The sequence below is a fragment of the Oryzias latipes genome, chromosome 24, assembly GCF_053564925.1.
Source record: "Oryzias latipes strain Hd-rR chromosome 24, Olatipes_Hd-rR_3.1".
Lineage (NCBI taxonomy): Eukaryota > Metazoa > Chordata > Actinopteri > Beloniformes > Adrianichthyidae > Oryzias > Oryzias latipes.
The window spans coordinates 3,646,913-3,652,975 of NC_136260.1; the positions used below are offsets into that span (position 1 = coordinate 3,646,913).

Consider the following 6,063-nt stretch of genomic DNA (forward strand, 5'->3'; position numbering starts at 1 on the left):
GAGTCATTCCAATTTAGTGATCAGCGCTGTGGTCAGATCATAAGAATGAGCACATTTCACGTTCCTCTCCACCTTTAGGGTCTTTTTTTGCTCTTTTTCCACATTGCTTAAAACAACACGTTCTTCAGTGGTATGTTGTTCTTTTAAATGATTTCAGAAGAAGTGGTTTGAGAAAGATCCATGACCAAACCTGCCACACAGCCAAAACACATGCAGTGAAAGGTTTAGGAGAGTGGAGCTTTATTAAAAGACTGGATGAAGTCATTCTTTCTAGGGAAAATTCATATTCATTTGTCAGACAGAACCTTCACATCAGATTGTTTGAGGGCCAGGTTAACAACAACTGTCAAACTACATTTTGTGCTGTAATCTGAAAGAGATCAGCTAATGGAAACAAAGGTTTTAGAAGAGTAGCCTGACAGCATTGGATTATGATGTCAGGATGACTGGTGTTGTGGAAGATGGAATGGAAACAAGTTTATTTCGAATATATTAAAAGAAACACACATTAAAAAAAAAGAGAAAATAAAGAAAACGTTCACACTCGAGAAAAAAAAAGAAAAAAAAATGTCTTAAACACAAAAAGAAAAAATAAATGAACAATTATACTACTATACATATTCGAAAAGGAGTGAGAAGTATAAACGTATATAAACCCAGCCCCTATTCCTCATCAATATTTATTACATAAGCAAGCAGCTTCTTTATTTATATATAATGTTTTATAATATAATCTATGTAGCTATAAAATATAATCATTTTTATAGAGGACTGTCATAAATACTGAGCATGAATTATAATTGAAAAATACTATGCGCATATTAAACAAAAAATAATATACACATACATATTATTTACATATGTGTACTTACATACATATAAACATCTAATATCCATCCGATATATTTGAATATCGTTTTAAAATCATATTTTTATATCTTATTTTAAACACTTTTATGTTGGGACATTGCTTTATTTCTGCTTCTATACTGTTCCACAGTTTTGCTCCACAAATAGAAACACTGAAACATCTTCTATTTGTGCGTGCTTTGTATATGTAACAATTCTGTTTTCTTCTCAAATTGTACTCTCCCTCTCTTTTCATGAATAATTTTTGTATATCAGCTGGTAGCATGGTAAATGTGGCTTTGAACATGATCAGTGCTGTACGCAGCTCCACCAGATCTGTAAGTTTCAATAATTTTGATTGTAGGAATAAAGCATGTGTATGATCCAGATAGCCCACGTTATGTATGATTCGTATCGCCCTCTTCTGAAGTATTAACAGTGAATGTATTGATGTGATTATGGACATTTTCCCCTGCGACAGACTGGCGACCTGTCCAGGGTGTCCCCTGCCTTCGCCCACAAGTGGCCGGGATAGGCTCCAGCAACCCTGTGACCCCAAAAGGGAAAAATGGTATAGAAAATGAATGAATGAATGAATGAATGAATGAATGTATTGATGTTTTATAATCGTTTCCCCATAGGCAAGGCAAGGCAAGGCAAGGCAAGTTTATTTGTATAGCACAATTCATACACAAAGTAATTCAAGGTGCTTCACAAAACAGAAAAATGCATTAAAATCACAATACATCATAGAAATAATCAACATAAAATTTACTTTAAAAGAAAAGAAAAAAAAATTGAAAACTGATTTAAAAATAAAGAAAGGAAAGGAAAGAAAAGTGCAGATAGGACCTTTCAGTCATATACACGGCTAAACAGAAATGTTTTAAGTCTAGATTTGAACATGAACACAGAAGAGGCCTGTCTTACGCCTTCAGGGAGGCTGTTCCAGATTTAAGCTGCAGAATATTGAAACGCTGATTCCCCTTGTTTAGTTCTGACTCTGGGCATCAATAGGAGGCCGGCCCCTGAGGTCCTCAGAGTACGAGATGGTTCATATGGCACTAACATGTCAGAGATGTACTTTGGTGCTCGGCCATGGAGAGACTTGTACACAAGCAGAGCTGCTTTGAAGTGTATTCTTTGAGGTACAGGGAGCCAGTGCAGAGACCTGAGCACAGGACTAATGTGATCATACTTCCTGGTTCTGGTCAGGACTCGAGCAGCAGCATTCTGGATGTACTGAAGCTGTTTTACAGCTCGTTTGGACAGGCCGGTGAGCAGGCCGTTACAGTAGTCTAACCTACTGGAGACAAATGCATGAATAAGTATCTTTAGGTCTGGCTTTGACACTATGTTTTTGATTTTGGCAATGTTTTTCAGATGGTAAAATGCCGCTGATGTTACTGACTTGATGTGGCTGTTAAAGTTCAGGTCAGAGTCCATGATTACCCCTAGATTTCTGACTTGATTTGAGGGTTTAAGACACAGAGAATGAAGGTAGCTGCTGAGACTTTCTCTTTGTTTCTGTGGGCCAAAAACAATAACTTCGGTCTAGTCTGAGTTTAGCTGGAGAAAGTTGTTCTGCATCCACGCACTGATCTGTTGGAGGCAGTGGCTGAGTGAATCCACCGGCCCATATTCACCTGTTGTCAGTGACACATAGATCTGAGTATCATCTGCATAGTTGTGATAAGATATGTTATTACTGTGTATTAACTGCCCTAGTGGCAGCATGTAGAGGTTGAACAGAAGGGGTCCCAGGATCGATCCCTGGGGCACACCACAAGTCAAGGCCATGTAGTCTGAGACACAACTCCCAATTTCAACAAAATATTTCCTGTCTTCTAGATAAGACTTGAGCCAACTTAGGGCAGATCCAGAGATGCCAACCCAGTCTTGGAGTCTGTGCAAAAGGATCCCATGATCAACAGTATCAAAGGCAGCGCTCAGGTCTAGCAGGATTAAGACAGTGACTTTGCCATCATCAGTGTTCAGGCGGATGTCGTTGGTTACCTTGATAAGAGCAGTTTCTGTGCTATGATGGGGTCTAAAACCTGACTGGAAAACATCAAATGAATTGTTTAATAAGAGAAAATCAGTGAGCTGTTGGTAGACAACTTTTTCAAGGACTTTTCCTAAAAATGGCAGATTAGAGATAGGTCTGTAATTATTCAGTACAGTGGGATCAAGACCGTTTTTCTTCAGGAGAGGTTTAATGACTGCAGTTTTTAAGGCCTCTGGAAATATTCCAGATTGAAGAGACATGTTAACTATTTGAGTAATTGATGGCAACACACTGTTCAGGACAGACTTTAGAAATCTAGTGGGTAACACATCAAGGCAGCATGTAGACGAGCTCAGACGGGTGATGGTCTCTTGGACAGTTTGGTCAGTGACAGGTACAAAGTGAGTCAGCTTAGAGTGAGTAGGTGGCCGTTCGATAGTTATATGTGTTGTGGAGTTGATGGCTTTTTTAATGCCCTGAACCTTGTCATTAAAAAATACAGCAAACTCATTACATTTAGGTGTGCAAACCAGTTCTATTGGTAGCTGGGTTGGAGGGTTAGTTAATCTGTTTACTGTTGTGAACAGGACACGAGAGTTGTTGCTGCAACTTCCAATGATTTCAGAGAAGTACCTTTCCCTTGTTCTGCATAAGATCTGGTTGTAAGCGTACAACTCCCCCTTATACATTTCATAATGAACCATAATGAACCCATACCTCCACACAGTAGTTTAAATACGGTAGAACCAGGGAACAGTAAAGAATATAAAGTGATTTAGGATTTAGGACAAATATTGCTTTATTTAGCACTGATATGCTTTTAGACAATTTTGATTGTATGTATTTGATAAGTGGATTCCAGCTTAATTTATCATCAATTACAACACCAAGGAATTTACATTCATATATTCTTTCAAGTTCTACCCCATCAATCGTTACATCAATGTGCATATTTCTTTTACAGTTACCAAACAACATAATTTTTGTTTTGCTCAAATTCAATGATAATTTATTAATATTAAACCATATTTTCAACTTATTCAACTGTTTAGTTACATCTTTCAACAGTTTCTTCAAGTCATCCCCATCACAGAAAATATTTGTATCATCTGCAAATAGAACAAATTTAAATATTTCAGATACTTTACATGTATCATTAATATACAAAATAAATAAATTGGGGCCCAACACTGACCCCTGTGGGACACCACAAGTAATTTCCCAACAAGATGAACAAACATCTCCCAGCTTCACAAACTGCTTTCTCAAACTCAAGTAGTTTCTGATCCAGTCTAACACTATCCCTCTAATAACATGTCGTTCTAATTTATTCAGCAATATATCATGATTAATAGTGTAAAAGACCTTCTTTATGTGGCAAGTAGGACACGCCCACTAATTGTGAGGCAGCAGAACACACTTGTGTTAATTTGGTGGCGGTGCTTTAAAAGCTCTCCTCCTCTTCGTTCAGACATGAATTTGTGCTGTGCCATACATTCAAGGCATCGGGAAGTAGAGCGGGGGTTGACAGGCAGGTAAGCCGGGCTTTGAGTTCTCTGAACCGAATAGGGAGTGGGAGCTGACAAGTAAACTTGTTCACAGCTCCATGCACACAAGAAACCGGCCAGACTTTGGCGCATCTGCAACGTAGCGGCAATGATCTGCAAGCGTGACGTGACTCTGTTTGCTTAGATCCGCCCTCCTCTCAGTGACCGGTATGTTTAACTGGCTTCCACCTGCACATACAATTAAGGCTCCTTCAAACTATTTTTCTTTTCCTTCAGGAACGTGTTTGAGGCTGCACGCCCTTCTCACCCCGCAAATAGGGGTTTAAGCTGCTGCTTTGCTTTTATTGTTTTTATTGTGATTTCTGTCCGGGTCCCACCCCCGCCACGGCGGAACCGGTTGGAGCGAACGCCCAGCTCACGGAGACGTCGTTGCTGTGGCATCTCACCTGACTGTGGACGACTCCCACCAGCTGATCGGCGGTGGTTGGGCGGCTTACCTGCGCCCCGGAACACTAATCATCTTTTTAATCTTTACTTTTAATTGTGTGTCTTTTATTGATATCGTCAATTTTATTCTTGTTTCAGGAGGTAGGAGGCCGAGGTGGTGGACTGCTGTGTCTGGTGGTGGGACCCAGTGTGCTGTGTGGGTTCCCTCACGTGTGCAGTGATTCACAAAAGGGTGTTTGCATTGTCTTTACGCTGTTTTTAGCCACCTCGGTAAGCTCCTCCTCCAGAACATTTTTAACTGACTTTTATCAAGGATTGTTTTACTAAAAGGTTTCTTAACATTGTTTTTAACTGAATTCTAATAAATTATATTTTAAAACAGACCACAGCCTCTGCCTTGGTTTAGAGCAGGACCTGCACCTGCCTTACTTCAAAATATTTTCCTGGGGCTCAGCAGCCCCAGGTGGCGTTGTCAACCCGTTTGTCTCGTGCTGCCACATTTAGATCAATAAAATTTCCATCAACATATTTTTTCTGATCAATTGCATTTGTGATTTGCTCTCTAAAGTCTATGATTGCCAAGGATGTTGATCGGTTTGCTCGGAATCCGTATTGACTGTCACTAACAAGTTGTGCTTTTCGATAAATGCATCCAATCTACATTCAAAAAGTTTCTCCAATATTTTGGACAACTGTGGTAATGAGGATATGGGTCTGTAGTTTGTGAAGTGGTGCTTGTTCCCAGTTTTATACGGCGGTATGACTTTGGCTATTTTCATGCTGTTTGGAAAGGAACCTGATTGAAAAGATAAATTACAAATGAACACGAGTGGTTTCAAAATACCATCAATCACTTTATTCAATAAAGCCATATCAATGTCATCAGTTTGAATGTTACTCATCTTTTTTACTAAATCTTATAATTCCTTTTCTGTAACACAACTGAGAAACATTGAACTGGAATTATGATGGTAGTGGTTTCCAGATGGTCCTGAATCAGAGTGTTTTTGCTAATTCGGGTCCAACATTTACAAAATACTGATAAAGCTTTCAGCTACGTCCTCCATCTTGTAACCCTTGTGCTATCTTAGATGACCCCACCCTAACATGGTAATCCATGGACACCAGTGAAGATCACAAATCATTGATGAAAAAAGGTTCAGCGCACTGTCTAGTGGGTCTAGATGACCCAACTCCCAACGTTACAGTGCCTAGGATAGAACAGGGGTCAACTTTCCTTTTCATCATAAA

The 6,063-nt window shown here is 39.4% G+C and overlaps 1 long non-coding RNA gene across 1 annotated transcript; it reads left to right on the plus strand.

Moving 5' to 3' along the window:
• The first annotated feature begins 4,266 nt into the window (after positions 1 to 4,266).
• Positions 4,267 to 4,780, plus strand: LOC110017777 (uncharacterized). The gene is made up of 3 exons (XR_002293278.3): positions 4,267 to 4,392; positions 4,460 to 4,572; positions 4,642 to 4,780. It is a non-coding gene; the product is annotated as an uncharacterized LOC110017777 (long non-coding RNA).
• The last annotated feature ends 1,283 nt before the right edge of the window (positions 4,781 to 6,063 follow it).